Genomic DNA, 17812 nt, shown 5'->3' with positions numbered 1-17812 from the left:
CGCTGGTGCTTATCGCATAATGAAACCTTGTACGCCACCGCCGCCACGATGATGAATTTTGCACAGTTAAGCGCCTCTGCTTTGGTAAACCTCGTAATCTACTCCACGACATCGCGTCGGAGGTAAGCACTATTCTCCAAAGATACACTATTACAGATCTTTAAAATGAGCTGCTGGGTAGAAATGACTTGATTGGACGTGATATGTTCCTTCGAAAATCTAATCTGCTTTTTTGTTATGGTTGATTCTGATATTCATGGGGTTTGGACTACTTTAGTAATTTTACAACAGGCCGATATTCCATATTATGATTCCGTATTTACCGACTTGTAGCACGGCTCACTTGTAGGCCTTTTTTAAGACACAGCTTTTGAGGATCACATGGCCCCGAGGAGCAGAAAGAAATATCAAGCACATTGGTAGGAATTCTGGACTTGATCTCGGTAGGACTCGAACTCGCAACCCGTTGGTGATGCAGCGACTCGAGCTGAAATTGAACGAATTTCTGATTCCGGAAAGTGTTTATGAGCTAGATTTCAACAAGCGTCATTACATTGAGCTTTACCATAACCTGAAGGCACCAGGGCTATGGAGAGAAACAGATGCCTCATTACACCTGACGAATTATTTATTGGTTACTGCCTACTGGTTTATAATTTGAGCCCTGAAGATTTGAGTAAATGCTTTGATTTACAAAAGTCCGCTACACTTGGTTTACGTATCACGTATCCCGTTGCCGGGCTATCAGCTGAAACTACTTTGCTCTGTTTCATGGAATTTTACAAGCTGTCACAAATCAGTAGCGCGCGTAAAGTGACCTTGATATGAGATGGGACTCGACAAAACATATTTTCCTTGGCACATTTTCCATCGACCGTCTCCCGAAGCAACCCCCCTCCTTTATGCTATCGTGATCAATTATGACGAGGCTCGAACGATCGGAGACCATGACGTTTGGGAGCAGGTGAGAAGCAGCGCAAACCGCAAACGTATTGGCCATCGTTGCGCATCCGATTGAGCATTCACACTCTCACTCTCATGCGCACTTGCTCCTGAGCTGCTCAGACGGCATGGTTGCGTCACAATACCAAACCCCGTTGCAATGCAACATTCGAGGCTGATTTTGAGGGTTTCCAGGACCAGGGGTGGAATAAAATTTATATTTTCGTCATCAGTACAGCCTACCGCTTTCGATTGATAGCCGTTTTATCAAATTTATTGCTTGGTAAGTCGGTCAAAATTTACCGACAAATTATACCTTCGACCAAATGGAAAGTGTGACGTGGACCAATTTCCCTGAGCCGTGAGATTTTCTTGTGTCTACACTAGGGATGGTGTGAACCTCTGAAAGGTTCAGGTTCGTCTGAACGTGAACCTTTAAGAAAAGGTTCTGTGAGAACGCGAACATGAATCGCATGCCGTCATATTGCGAATTCCAACCCTACATTTCAGTGAAGTGATGCCACAATGCCACAATGCTGAAGTACATATTGACGTTTTACACGTCGCCAAATGTATCAACGGGGACAATCAAACGATATGATAATCCCATAAAATCAAGATTCTCCGTCGCTTTGCCAACAATGTCGACGAGGACAAAGGAAATATATGCTTACGCCTTAACGGTCTAGGCCAGAGCTCTCAAACACGCGGCCCGCAAGAGCGTTTTGTACGGCCCGCGACGGCATTTTGGAATTTCAAGTATTCAACAATATATTCAAGTGCCATATATCTTTTTCAGATATAAGAACTTAAAGTTCACGCTAAAATTAGTTTAAAAATCACTGAAATCTCAACAAAGTTCACTATCATATCACTGATAAGGGGAAGCGAGCGGGGAAGCGAGTGGCGCAGTTGGTTAAACACTGCAGTCACGACACCAACGGTTGCTGGTTCGAGTCTCGGCTCTGCCATGGTTCAATGTGTCGGAGGTCTATCTGGGCTCCTCATCGCCGATCCCGCTGTACATGCAGCGCCTTGAAAAGCCCAGAGGAAGAGAGAGCCAAACTCTAGAAAGATGGCAGCAAATGACCAAGTTGAAAGAGCAAAAACCTAAAGACATTACTGAAATTAATGTACTGGGCGCAAATGACCTTGTAGGCAATAAACGCCAATGTTGTGTGAATAAACAGTCAAGCTACAATGCGGTAGAAGATCAACTGTTACGTCACATTTCTAGTTCATGATGATAAAACACGACCCGTTGATGATTCGTGACCGATAATTGTGATTTGGTTTGGTGCGACCTTCTCGTAAAATTACTCGATTTCGGATTGAATATGTGATGAAATACAGATGACTCGAGTTGAGTCGGGTCAAACGTTGAAATCAGAGAAGGAATTGCGACTCGAAACTTGGTGAACCTATACGGACGCACAATCTATGAAACTGTCATGGGGAATAGTAATATATCAAGGGGAATAGTAATATATCAAAAGGTCCGTAGCTTGCGTTGGGTAGGGTATATAGCTATCTAATCAGATCAGTATGGCAACCATTGGTTTCTGTGACCCACGTGACTTATAGTTTGTTGGGTTTTGTTTGTTGTTATTATCGGTGGCGAGTAGTAGTACGCTTTACAGCTGTAACACAAATGAATTATTCGCCGATTGGACATTTATATTAGGGTCCGTAGACCCCGTCGGGGTATGAAGCACCACATCAGGGTGTACGAGATGCATTGTGGAATAAGGCCCATATGCTGAGAAATATTTTATTGGCCAATTTATTCAACTGGAAAAGAGTCTTCGCCCAATGCGCGATTTTATGTGAATAGGCTTTCTGATTTTAAGATAGGTACCAGCAGAAATTGTGTTGAAAATGGACAGTTGCTACGAGAAATCTTATTGGAAGCACAAGGGGTACTATCGCTTAATAGGTTAAGAAGCAATGCAATTAACATGGGTCAATAATGATTATATTGAATTTGTTATTGATGTGTTCCAATATTAATCGAAGGCAAATTCTAACGTTGATATAATTTGACCTCGGCAATGACAGTAACAATAGCCCATACTCATCAGAACCAGAATCAGGCTACACGGGGCCTACGATACTTAAGTCGACTTACCCATGTGACGTCATATTGCTAATTCCAACCCTACATTTCAATGAAGTGATATATATTAATGTACACGATACCTATAGCGACGACTCGGGCCACATAATGCCACAATGATGAAGCACATACTGACCTTTCAAACGTCGCCAAAATCAACTGGAGCAATCAAATGATAATCCCATAAAATCAATATCTTCCGTCCCTTGCCAACAATTTTAACGAGGACTTGCATGGGAATACAAGCTTACGCCTTAACGGTCTAGGCCAGACCGGACCATGTAGGCCTATTCGGCGTCTGAGTGTTGCTACGTTCATATTGAGCAGAGTGTGCTATGGGTTGTACCGCATTAACAAGTTATACAGCAGTAGCCAACATCACAGTTGTGCGGATTTGGTTTTTGTGATACAATAAACATATGAAATCGAGATGGACCCCGAGATCGATTTTTACATCAGACAACGAAATTAATTTCATTGACTGGTTGAATAAGCACTAATCGATGTTGTGTGATTGCCGGTCAAGCTCACGGTAAAGTCACAAAATATTCACAAACAGAAAGCTGGATATTTCGAGCAAACTTTTGTAACAAAGCTGGTAAAATCTTAGTGATTTTCAAGGTGCATGCTCGTTTAGTGGTGATTTTGTATGCTGCCAGCACCATGTATAAAGTGGCCCGCAATTGAAATGCAATAAATTTCAACCAAAGATGTTATAATGACGTGAAAATTGTAATATATGAAAAAGGTTCACAGTGCAACCTACCAAGGTTCATTTGTGAACGTGAACCTCTAAATTTCCGAGGTTCACAAACAGAACGCGAACGTGAACTTCACGTTCACACCATCCCCAGTCTACACCATATAGGACACTATGGTGTACCTCTCCGATGGGGTGTCCTTGAGTGTACCAGGTCCGCATTAAAATAGACCAATGACCACTGACCAGCTATCACAATAAATAGGCCAAGTTTATGCTTTAGAATTGTGGTTTCCAACCGGTGGGGAGTTCCCCACTGGTGGGGAATTCAATGGTTTCTGGTGGGGAATAGACCCATTTGTTAAACACACTATACAGGACAGTCTACAGTAGTCTGACAATTGTCGCAATTATGAGAGAACTTGTCGTCCAACATCCGACTTCGCATATGCACTTGCAGAAAGGTGGTTGGCGATGAAACCTTTTGCACAAAATGATAGACGCAACTACGCCGGAATCTTCGATATTTATATGTCTAAACATAGAGTAATCCTGTCCCTGGCAAATGAGCCCAGTGGCATACAGAAGCGACCTGCAATATATGCAAGTGACATCAGAGGTGGTCAAAGTAGCCAATAAAGCTACTCAAGTAGAAGTAGAAGTAGCGAATAAAAAATCTACTCAAGTACGAGTAGAAGTACTACTTCCATAAGCAACCTAAAACTACTTGAAATAGAAGTAGAATTGACTGACTTTAAATCTGCTCAAGTAAGTAAGTAGTTTTGAAAACAGTCTTAATTCGTTCGCATGGACTGTCAAAAGCTGCAAATTGAGCTATGCGGAAGGTGCAGAGAGCTTGATTCGTATTGATGTATCCCAGGAGGTATCAATTTTCGACAGAATAAGCATTCTATCGCATAATGGGAATCAAATTATAGTATTGATATGAAAATGCGATACTAACGCTTTGTGTAGTAGAAGACCCCGTTTTAAAGAATATCGGGGCATGGCGCCCTACCCCATATTATAAGGCTCCAAGTTTAGGCGAAGAGCAATATGGAGAAGTTGTATCGGAAACGGTTTCAACACTTTGCGCGATTAGTATACGTAATAACAAATATTGTGGATCGTAAAAGTTATAATCAATGTAGCTTTTTTTTCGGGAAATAGAGGCATTACTCCGCTTGTTTTTATGCTTCAGCATGTAGCCTATGTTCTGCAGACAAAAGAACTGAAAGTAATTAGAACTCTAGGTATGATACTCGGAATTGAATATGAAATACAAATACCACTTCAAAAAAGCGGAAAATATAGTTCATGTCTTTTGTCCATAAAGCTTTGAATGTGATTTGTCCATAAAGCTTTGAATGTGATCTGCTAAAACTGGTGTTGAAAAAATCCAGATTTTCCAGATTAGCCGGACAAGTCATGGGCTGCTAGATTACGAAATGATAGGTAATTGCTAGATTGCGAAACGGTAGTTTCAAACGTTATGGTGGGCCATATTTACTGTGATGAAATATTTAATATGGGCGACAATGCGGTGTGAGCGGAACCAAGCAATCCGGCACCTAAATCACATTCACTGATACTTTGTTGAAAACATATTTGTCACTGCATAACTACTGTGCGCGAAGTGCAACAAAATTTCTGGGCTTTACTTGACTTTTATGAATATTGAATGTGGGTACTTCGTGAAAACAGCCCCAAAATAAATTCCTCTGGCTATCTTTCGCATTGGGGATTAAACTACTTCTACTTGACAAACTTAAAGTAGCGAGAAGTAAGTAAGTAGATCACACAATATTACGAAGTATAAGTAGAAGTAGAGAAAATCAGAACTACTTGAGTAAGTACCAGAAGTAGGGGAAAACTACTTGACTACTTCCAAAAAGTAGAAGTACTTCGTTACTGACCACCTCTGAGTGATATTAGTATTTGCCGAACTCATGCACTTATTAACTTTGAAAAATGCTAGCGCTTTGTGCGGTTAGTTGATGAGTGCACTATGCACGCTGACTTTTCATGATATAGTTGTTGTCGATTTTGATGCGTAGTAATATAAGTCTTGTTTTCATCGTTACATAAAATCCATTTCGCTCCTATCGGACGACTAAAGGTCATCAACATTCAACATCCACGTGGCCCGCGCAGTGATTCGGAAATCTCATGTGGCCCTTCAGCCGAAAACGTTGGCCGCCAATAGCCGCCTCAAAACTGAACTTTTCGGGCTTTCCGATTAACACCCCGCAGTTGAATAAATTTGAGCTCTCGGGTCGCCAGCTAAAGGACTTCCATATATACGCTGCTTTTAGCCGGATGTTGTGTGCACTGTGCACTGTGCACCCTCATTTTTCCGCCCCCTTGGAGCCTGTCGCCCCTGGCGCAGAGCCATAAACGCCGAGTGGCTGCTACGCCACTGACCTTCACTATCACCTATTTCACCCACGGGCGAATACACCTATTCTGCCCCAGAGTAGGGCTACATCCTCTGTTCCTAATTGTCATGCTGACTAAGTCTTGGCACTGACTACGACGTTGGATCTTGAAAAGAAACTCGATACCTGTATGCTTTTCTATTATTCGTCCTAAATTGGTCGTGAAACCCCAATTACACGCAGGTGGAACCTTATTTTGCTTTATATTTTATTCCTCAACAATAAAAACATAAGGTTGTAATGCGATGAAATCGAATAAACGTTGCAATCGGTTGCTCTCCTGAGATAGGGTTACCATATTTTGGAAGTCTAAAAAGAGGACACTTTTTCAGTTAACTTTCCGGCTCAGCTCCCGAAATAGCCGCCGGAGCGTTACTTCAGTGCTTATTTACTGTATCTCAGTCGAATGTTACCCTATATTTAACCAAAATTCTCTAAAAAAGTAGATTTGAGCGTCCTTCGAGGACACTTTCATAAAAGTAAAATAAAGAGAACAAATCCCCTTGAAAGAGGACGTTGGGTAACCTTATGCTGAGAGAGTGCAACAGTGACGCCACGGGAAATCTTACAACATTGCCACCAAAAATTAGACCTGAAAGGGCTGTTTGTGTAAAGGTAGCCCTGAAAAGGGCTGTTGGTGAAAAGGTGTCCGTGCAGAGGGCTGTTTATGAAAAGGTAGCCCTGAAAAGGGCGGTTTCAAGACCGCCGCGTTGGGAGATAGGAGCTAGGAGCTAGATAGGGGATGTTCCTCGCATAATGCGCAGAAGCTTGTCCTTGACCGGGCGCCAGGATGTTTCAATACATTGTGTATGAGCACCTGTATCAGGCGAGACGAAATAATCGGTGTGGTTCACAGTGTAGTGATGGTATTCGATTCTGTTGAGACCATTGTCGTCTCCCCATTCATCGGTCTGAATGATTGTACCCATCTCGGCAAGAATCAAGTCATGGAGAGTTCGTTTATCCCGCCATTCCACTGGAAAGAGCCGAAGCTCTTCCATCGGCCACTGAAGATAATCTGCACCACCTTCTGGTAGCTGAGCTTTGTGTTGGCTCGGTTCTGCTTGTCTCTATATGCAAAAAACTACCCGGTTCTTGGAGAGATGTGAGGGCTGCACGAGTCATCAGACATGAGTCTTCTTTTACTTTCATTCAGTGTGCATGCCTCCTATTTACATCGCCTAGGCCCAGGTGGGTGAATGATCTCAAAGACTACTCCAAGTCGTTTCGGCACCGGCCTATCTTTCATTGTATCGCAGTCTTGTGATTTTTGAAATGACGAAATTTTATGAGTAAACTTGAACCATAATTACTAATCCATTTCACAAAGGCTGCAAATATATTTACAACGACCAAATTTACATATCAACAACACAATTATAATGACCAAGTTAAAGGCATCTCTGTGAATCTTGATCGAACATCGTCATCACACAGTTGCGAGAATCCCCGGAGTCATTTTCCCATCGTTTCATCGTTATCGCCTGTAACTTCTTCGTCTCACAGCAGTCATATTGCCCTCATTCGCCATTCTTCGCCCTGTTAAGATGATCAACTATTATATTTAATGTCCTTATTCCTAATTTTGTTACGTATTCAAGTCTGTCTTGGTAGCGGAACCGCCAGAAAAAACTGACTTATGTGGTAATAAATTAGTTATATTGCTGTTCACAACCCGACTTCGCAGACCAATTATATCACTGATCACCGTTAATCATATTGCAATTGCTTATATTTATAATCGCTACATTTACTCGGACCAGATGTCGCACACCTGCAGTCACACATCTGGAATTGCGTGGGGTTGATGCCAAGTACGCATCCAAGTCACACTGGCATGCTATTTTCGCTTTGGTTGGGTTGCCTACATGTAAAGAAGTGGTGATATAGCGCAGTGGTATGACCCGCGGTTGCAACACCAATGGGTTGTGGGTTCGAGTCCGACCGAAGTTGACTTCAGAATTCCTATACCTAAGTGCTGAAGGTTTATCTAGGCTCCTCCTCGCCACCTCATCCGCGTAAGCGGTGTCTCACAAAAAGCCTAGAAGGGGGCCGTGAATCCGCAGTTACGGAATAAATATGAAGAATATCGGATTACGCAGCCTACGAACCTCCCATGCGTAATCCATTGTTTTGAATTGTAACGGTAAATGAATATTGTCTTTTGTTAAATAACTGTTACTTTCAATTTAAAAATAGAATTAATACGCTGGAGAATACAGCTAACATTTTTGACTTGGCCCGCCAACGTATTTTCTGCTTCTCGTTTGGCCCGCGAAAAAAAACATTGTAATTGCCCATCCCTGGTATACAGTGAATGATACGACGCAAAATGGCCTGCTATATGCGTAGTCTTCTGTGCAATCATTTGCATTTAACGAGATCTGCAAATGCTCGACGACAAAAACTACTCTCATTGGGACGTATTCGCGTTACAGCGATTGATACGACTCAAAATACTCCGAGAGTCATGGTGAACACGACTCGACTTCACCGAGACGCTCAATGGCGTCACGTTCAGTAAGAGGCGTTAATCGACCATTCATCTCAGGCGTTCCCATTGTCCGGAACAATGGAAAGTTCGAACTTTGAGGGCAATTTTTTTGGAGGGGGGTTCAAGTGCCCGGAACAGATTTTAATTTATATTTTCGGAATCAGTGTGAAAATATATTTCGACTGAGACCGGTTTAATTAAATTTTGCGCTCTGGCCGCCAGCTATAAGATTACCCAAAAAGGTTGGGAACCACTGCTTTAGAACATGTTGACCGGGTGTCCAATATAGTATATTGGTCATGTCGACTGTACGCAGTTGCATTCCTTTTGTGATGTCATAAGCGAATGCTTCTCATCATTTAAACGTTGGTAATGGACTTATTGCAGGGTTGGCCAACATACGGCCGTAGAAGGAATTTTCTGCGGCCGTCGACATGCAAATTGGATTTACGAATTGACTTCCGCATTTTTGAGTTTTAATTACTCTTGGCGATATCCTTCGCGCTACGCGCGATTCAATGCGACTTCGTTTTTCGATTTTAATATATAGTAGCTTCCTTTTCAATCTGAGCCCCACAGTACACATGCTAAGGGCAGCGAAAAATGATGCGCCCCATATAGATATACCAACTTGGAATCGTCTGCTCCTCGCGATATAAACTTGTTTCTGGTCCGTTTGGGTGATTCAAATATCGTTCCACTACATCGACAATCCTGATTGGAGGTCAAGAAATAACAGTAACAAATTGACTAATAGCAATTGGCCCACACGAAGATGCATCACCATTTATAACTTGACCTAAATTTTCGAAAACACTCGCTCCATCAACTCTACCAATGAATCTGATCACATGGGTAGACAAAGGATAAATATTTGATAGTAATATGTGAAACTACTAGTATTAATGACGAAATTTATTCGTGAATCTGAACAATAATCAGCCCCAGTAACTATTCCTAACATGAACAATCGCGATTTCGGTGTGTAGTAAGCCGAAATGAAAAAGTACATTAGTCCGGAGTTCACCGGAAATGGACATGGACAGTTCAACATGGCCATTTGGTGTCGAGTTAGTTCAATACGGATATACACTGGAACGAGGCCGTAGGCTAGAAAAGCAATCGAAATGCGGCCGTGAATAGCAAAAATGGTTGGCCACCTCCGACTTTTTGGTTACTTTTGGAGTAGAACAAGATGGATTTGACATGTGTTCAGCGTGCGATATTTGTCTATAACTGAGTTTCTCAAACTTTTTCAGACACGCTCCCCTTTATGATAGTGAAATATTTCGCGCCCCCTCCCCCCTTATCGTCATATCACAAAATGCAACCAGAATGCTGGTAATCCCAGTGGATAGTTGGATGGCATGATATTTTATGACTGTTGATAGGAGAATTCTCAAATATGAAATCAGGACTATACACAGAGCAATAACTAATGATTCTTGAGAAAGAGCTCAGACATTTTGAATTGCTACTTCCTGCGAGATGCTTATAAAAAGCGCAGTGTACATAATTGCAGGGGCGTAGACAGGGGTCTCGGGGGTCGAACCCTAATTAGCATTTAGCATTTCCAATACGTTGCAGCCGTGTGGCGAGATAGCATATAGAGGTACTTTCCACAGCTGCAACACCAATGCGTTGCGGTTCGATTAAGGGTGACTTGAATTATTCGTTTTTAACATTGTAGTCTAATGCAGTGGTTCTCAACCTTTTTCGCCTCGAGGACCGGTAAAATTTCAAAAAATGTCTGGCGGACCGGTGAGCTGTCAAAATTGAAATGAAGCCAAAATGTAAAGTATGCAACCGTTTTTGGCAATTATATGATGCTAGAGAGTGACATTTGAAGGGGTTTGATCGTATTTAATAATATTCATGATGGCATGCATGTGATTTTATGGTAGTGAGTCTGCCAAGTCGAGGTAAAATTGCCTTGTCCAGATAAACGTGCTATACCGCTGAGAGTCGTTTACAGTCTTTCGCGCCAAAGGCCGCGGGTTTAAACGGCCACGCCAACTCAATACCGACCGACAATATTAAGCGAAGAAGCGTATAGGAGTCGAACCAAGCACCTTGTCGTGCTACCTTGCTCATTTCCCACTGCCACCAGACGCAGGCTACTCCGGCAACTGCGAATACAGTGCGTGCCACAAGAAAACACATTACAGCAGCTATACCGGCCATCCGCAAATCTGGGCCAAAAAAGCACTTCGTCAGCCCACCCCAAAAAACTTGGATCTTGGGGCCCCCACAGGGCGATAAGCCAAACTTCTGGGGGCGAAGGGGGCTTCGCCCCAAGACCCTACACTTGGGTGGATGTTTTCACCTGTACTTGTGATCACATCCGTTCTACTCAGCGTAAGCAGAGAGTTTACGTAGCTTATCGCGACAATGGCGACAATTTTCGATCATTCACGACTGAAGCGCTTTTCTCGCGGTCGAATTTTAGGCCCAAATTTCGGAGTCCCATATATTAACCTAAACTTCATTATGTGTGGATACGTCGTGGTGCGGCAATGGCTGACGCCGAAATGCCTATAAATCGTGCGTATTTCTCGGAGAAGGGAGCCTAATAAGCAAGGCATTTAGGGACACTAAATCGTGCAAAGCCCGAAAAGAAATAGAAAAATGTTGGAAAAAGTTTCAAATAGAACGCTATGATTTATATTCATTTGGGAAATAATTTTGGGCCCTTTTCAAGCTCGGTCCCTCTCCAATTGGGCGGTTTGGGGTGCCCCAGTTACGGTCCTGCACAAAATAAATGAATCGAAAACCAATGATCAAACTGCGCTGCTTAGCGATGAGTGAGCTCGTATCTGTTCTGTATTTGTCGCTCGCATGTCGTCAAATGAAACGTCTTGTACTTCAAGTCAAATCGAACATGTTTCTAGCCCTAATGTTACCTCACGAAGTTTTGAATCAGTTTAAAAGTAGATGTTTTAATTTATTTTATCAAAGGACAAGCCTTTAACATTGCATCTTGAAATTAAAGTATAAAATTGTAATATTCCTCGCGGACCGGCAGGAATGTCGTCGCGGACCGGCACCGGTCCGCGGACCGGCGGTTGAGAACCACTGGTCTAATGAATGGAGGTTTTCCAGGTACGTTTGGTCGATTCCCGTATATATTTCAACTATGCCTACTATGCAGTCTTTACTAATGATTTCTACATACAACATGCAGCCAACGTCCAAAGAGCTTGTTGACAAGTCTGATCGGCCACAGAAGTCCGATTGACTTCAACATCTACTGTTCATAAATTCATTAAATAGGCTACTGTTTTGGTGTCTATACTTTAAACTTAATGTTCACATCAAATCCGATTTATTCATTATATAGGTGGATAAATACGCGATTAATGTATCTATTCTGTAGTCCGACCCGACAAGTGCTTCATCTTCCCATATCCGGCCCGCCGACCGGATAAGTTGCTCGCCCTTAGTTTTGTTCAAACTTTCCTTGTTGCCATTGTCACATTACACATTATACACGGTCTGTGCTTCAAATTGTTTCGTGATAGGCTACGTTTCCAAATACCTATTTCGTAAAACAAGACAATCAGTGCTCGTTTTTACTATGAGACATCATCATCCAAAAGGGATGAACGGGCATGTCAAAAACGGGAAGCCGAAAGCTTAAAAAAAAAAGTAACTTTATGATGGTCACATGAATTTCCCGACAACAGTGATTTTAACGTAGGTGCCGCGAGAGGTTTGCCGGTGAGCCGTGACTTGAAGTGTGGTAACAAATGTTTTATTCATTTATTTTTAATCAAAGGATTATTTTACAAAATGTACGTGAACTAAGAATCGTCCCTATGCCACGAATCAAGTATCAGGTCATCCTTAGTAGCATGCGTTATGATTTCATGGTAGAGTTAGAGATTACGCAAATCGATAGACCCTAATTTTTCTAAACCCGTCCGAAAGTGTTTCGTACACGATCCTGGTGTATTACGACCACTGAGCTGGTGGTTACGACCAGAGATGGGCGGACTCCAAAATTTCGGGATCCAAATCTATCCGGATCCGGCTGGCAATTGGAAATTCAGAGTCCAAAGAAATCCGGCTGGTGAATGTCCAGTTCGGAATCCGAAAAAATCCTGCCAGAACAATGCTATTTAATCATATCACAGCAAAAAAAAATCCGGCTAAAATCCGACCATCACCCCAAATTCAAAATCCGGATCCAGTCCGGCCAGGTAAAAAAACATTGAAATCCTGCTCCGGCTCCTGAACCGGACTGTGGCCATCTCTGGTTACGACCAGGTGATAATAGGCAACCAAAGCGGAGGCACCCGGCGTACGATCGGATCAATAGACTGGACAACTTCTAGACCTCTCATTTTCGCTCCAAAGGCAACTGCATAAACTACGTACGGAGCAAAGATTCAATACGATTCATGTTCGCACTTGACTTGACCTGACTAATTCCAATGACTAGAACTCGAGAGATTGCGTAAGCCTAACTGGAAAGGTCAACGAGTTCGGACACATACGCAATTGTTATCTCATAGATTGGGCCTGTCATATTGAATCCAGAACATCAATTTGAATGGTCTTTGAAGAACTAAGGACAGCAGCCTCGGAACTTCGGTCTCGGAACAACATAGGACATTTTGGCCTTGAAACTGGAGACTGTGACACAACACATACGGCTTACTGTCTATAAGTCTGCTGCGAAATCGCCGTTGGAAAATATATCAATCAATAAATACATGAATAAAAGCCGTAAACTTAGTATACTGTTACAAGAAATCATCGAGAAGTAGCATACGCAATCTCATAACTAGGGCAAATTTTTTTTTACTTAAAAAAACGGAAGATTTTGACCTAAAAAATCTAAATTTTGACCTTTTTTGACCTAAAAAAACTGAAATTTGACCAAATTTTGACCTCACGTATGCAAATTAGGTGTTTTCGCATATAATGTTAAAATTGTACTACTTATCTTCATTTCTGGTTGGAACTGTCTGTCCTTACGAAGTAGATTGGCCTGAAAAAACGTTTTTGGCTCAAAAACTGACATCTTTTTTCATGAAAAACTAGTATTTCAACGAAATCTGACCCTATGAAGAATTCCAGTAGTTACATTACGTATTCTGGTGGAAATAATTAAAATTTGTTGTAGTACAACGAAAGATCCTTTCCTACATTCTCGGGTAGAAAGTGTCTGTCCTTACTACGTAGCTTGCTAAGAACGGAGAAAGAACGTTCAACAGCAGCATTTGTTGGCTGACAACACTCAAGTTGTGTGCACACTGCTGGTGACAAACCGTGTTGCTTCATTCTGACAATGTTGTCTATATCACAATTTTTCAGCTTGCGCTTCTTGATATAAGAACCATGCAATCTCCAAGCAGTCTTGCTTCAGCTAGGATATTGCGGTACGTTGACCATAAAACCATGTCACTATTTGTTTCATTTGACCATTTATGATTCACAATGAGCAGACGATGGTCCGTTTACAACGGTAGGCCTATAAAGTAGGCTACAAGCTGTAAAATATCAAATGATAAGTTCACCGACAGCGCAAAATCTACGATACAAACGAAATGCAGAGGTCAAAAAATGTTTGACTTTGTAAACAATTTTGACAAATTTTGACCTAACGCTACAATTTTGACCTAATTTTGACTTTTTTTGACATGTCAAAAACAATTGCCCTGCTCATAACCCATTCCGGTATGGTACACTGTCAAAATCAATACAAACAGACGAACACCGAACTTTGAGTAAAAGAGATCAAGGAATAGGCTGATCGAATGATCAGCTGTTAGCCGACATCGAAAATGAAATAGCTATCGCATTTGACAGGGGATTGTAAGCAAATGGTTTGAAGGCCACAATTTCACAGTGAAATGGACCGGGGCCTACGATATTTATCGTAGGCCCCGAATGGACATTGGCGAACATAAAATTATGTGAATATTTGAATGCAAACCGAGAATCTTGGTTAGCTGTTTCATGCGATCATCGAGATATACCATTGGAAATATCATCACCGATCTCGTTATGGAACGCAGACTATAGATTAGCACAGACCGACACCGGTTTTTGCGTGAGATCCGCAATGATGTAGGTAGGCTAAGTATCAGATCAGCGCGCATCTCTACCATACTCGACCTCGAAAACGAAATAACTGCCTCAATCATTGAGTGTCAACTTTAAGACTTGGCACTAGGGATGGTGTGAACCTCTGAAAGGTTCAGGTTCGTGTGAACGCGAACCTTTTTAAAAGGTTCTGTGTGAATGCGAACGTGAACCTCATGACGTCACGTGACGTCATATTGCTAATTCCAACCCTACATTTCAATTAAGTGATAGCCTATATTAGTGTGCACGATACCTAGCGACGACTCGGGCCACATAATGACACAATGCTTAAACACATATTGGCGTTTGAAACCTCGCTATATGTATCAACTGAGGCAGTCAAATGATATGATACTCCCATAAAATCAATATCATCCGTGACTTTGCCGACAATTTCGACGAGGAGTTGCCAGTGAATATAAGCTTACGCCTTAACGGTCTTCACCAGACCGGACAATGTATTCGGCGGCTGACTATTGCTACATTGGGCAGAGCGTAAAACATGTTTCCATATTTGGCACCGATATTAGGCTACCCCACAAGTGATACAACTGTAGCCAACACCTCAATCGCACGGATTTTGTTTTAATGATACAGTAAACATATGAAGTCAAGATTGACTGCTAGATTTATCACATCAGAAAGCGATATCAATCTCATTGATTGGTTGAATAAGCATCATTCGCTGACTAGGCCTACAGGTACTGCATGTCGCTCGTGATGTTGTGTGATTGCGGGTCAAGCTCACAGCAGAGAGTCACTAAATATTCATAAACGGGAAGCTGGATATTTCGTGCAAACTTTTGTAACAAAGCCAGTAAAATCTTTTAGATTGTCAAGGTGCATGCTCGTTTCGTGTTGATTTTTTATGCTGCCAGCGTCATGCATAGAGTGGCCCGCAGTTGAAATGCAATAAATTCGAACCAAAAATATCATATTGAAGTGAAAATTGTAATATATGAAAAAGGTTCACAGTGCAGAACCTACCAAGGTTCTGTTGTGAACGCGAACCTCTAAATTTCCGAGGTTCACACACAGAACGCGAACGTGAACCTCAAGTTCACACCATCCCTACTTGGCACCGCGTTCGATACTAAAATCAAGACATACCGTGCAAAAGCTCATGACAGATCTAGGTATGGAACATCGTTAAAATCAATAGAGACCAATAACGGCTTTTGCGTAAATTTGTTAGCGATAAATCAAGAGTCAGCTCGTACTCGACTTTGGAAACGAAATTACCACCCACATACTTCAGTGACAAACTTAAAACTTGTTACAGCGGTCGATACTAACACTTACCGTGCCAAATGTCATGACCGATCTCGGTATAGAACATCGTCAAAATCAATGGAGACCAATACCGGCTTTTGAGTAAAATCTGTTTGCTGTACTATGAACATGATAGATCAGCACACACTGAACTTCGGGAACGGAATTACTACCCTTATCGTTAAGCAGCAAGCCTGAAACTTGGAGCAGTGTTAAATACTACCTTCACGACATATCATACCAAGTTTCAAGAATTATCATGGTGCGAAACACCGTCAAAATCGACCTATACCAGCAAAGGTCGACTCAACGCATATTACGGTAACCGAGTTCAGATATAGATACGATTGTTACATCACACCTTAGGGGCGACCAGGCATATTTGCCCCGGTTGCTCGGCCATTTTACGAATAGGAGAGAGTAAATCACCGTTTCTTTATTGTGCGCGGCTTTGAGAGAATAGATAGTGAAAGCTTGTTATGAGCGCTAGCGGGGCAAGCCCCGGCTAGGCATTCACAAAGCGAAAACACAGAAGAGAATTCGATTTTCGCAGAGACCTCGCTATGTATGGGCATTTGCAAGCGAAAGCACAAGAAAAACGCGGGTTTCGCTGTGATCTCGGTATATATTGATTGCTGTGCGTCTATAAATGGTTAAATTGTTATTGAACAGAATTATAGGTGGGGCAATGCCCCAGTTGCCCTATAAGACGAGCCGCCACTGGCAAATTATCATGAATTATAGAGTATTTTCAGGTTTTTATAAAACTTCATTCTAGTTTTCTTTGCGCTTCGCGCGATTTGTCGTGACTAGAAGTCTTGATATTAACATGGGTAATCCTTTCCCCGATAAAAAAACGCTTAATTTATAGAGATCAGCGTTTCGGCGTCGGCAGTTACCGCGTCACGACACACCAACATGTTGACGATGACGTTTCGGCTAACATGCGACTCTGCGAAGTGTGCTGCCAAAAAGCTCGACAGCGAGGAAACTTTAACCAAAACTACCGCCTCATGTTGGCCGAAACCGATGTATACGTCGATTTCACCAAGCCGCAACTGTTCGGAAGGCAGCGATCAAGACAATAAGCTTTGTAGTATCACAAATACCTTAAATGTCTAAATATAAAAACGTGGATTAAAGAGAATTCAAAGTGTATCATGGTTAACATTGTCTCAAATTATGACGCAAACTAAATAGAATATTTTTTTTTGTTAATTAACCGTCATTTTCTCTCTATCCAATATCAACGCATCCTCTGAGCAGCATTTATTAACAATGTAATTCACGGCTTTTCATTTAGAAATAAAATAAACCCCCTGGAAATATAGTTTAACATTCTGACTCGGCCTGCCAACGTATTTTATGTTACTCTTTTGCATTATCCAATAGCACAGGGGTTCTCAACATTCCCATATATAACGGGCCGCATTTATACAGCAAAAGACGCCGCGGGCCGCAGGACATTATTACCATGTATTTTGGGGCTACTGTAGCCCATATTTACCAGCCGTATACGGGCGTTTAGTTCATTTGTATGCATTCTATAGCATTAATGGACATCATTCGTAAGTTTTCAATTCCTGTTTTTGTGAGAATATGTATCTTCCTGCGACGCAAGTAAATTCCTTCATGGAGCGTGCATTGCATCCATTGCCGAATCGGTATATGCACCTTCAAACCCTTCCACCAGAGAACGGAACTCTTTGTTTCAATGCGTGAGCGAGTAACGTTTTAATATGGTAACTTTTTCG

This window comes from Botryllus schlosseri, chromosome 2 (assembly GCF_051294905.1).
Source record: "Botryllus schlosseri isolate E-star chromosome 2, Bs_hap1, whole genome shotgun sequence".
Lineage (NCBI taxonomy): Eukaryota > Metazoa > Chordata > Ascidiacea > Stolidobranchia > Styelidae > Botryllus > Botryllus schlosseri.
This window is presented reverse-complemented; position numbering follows the sequence as displayed.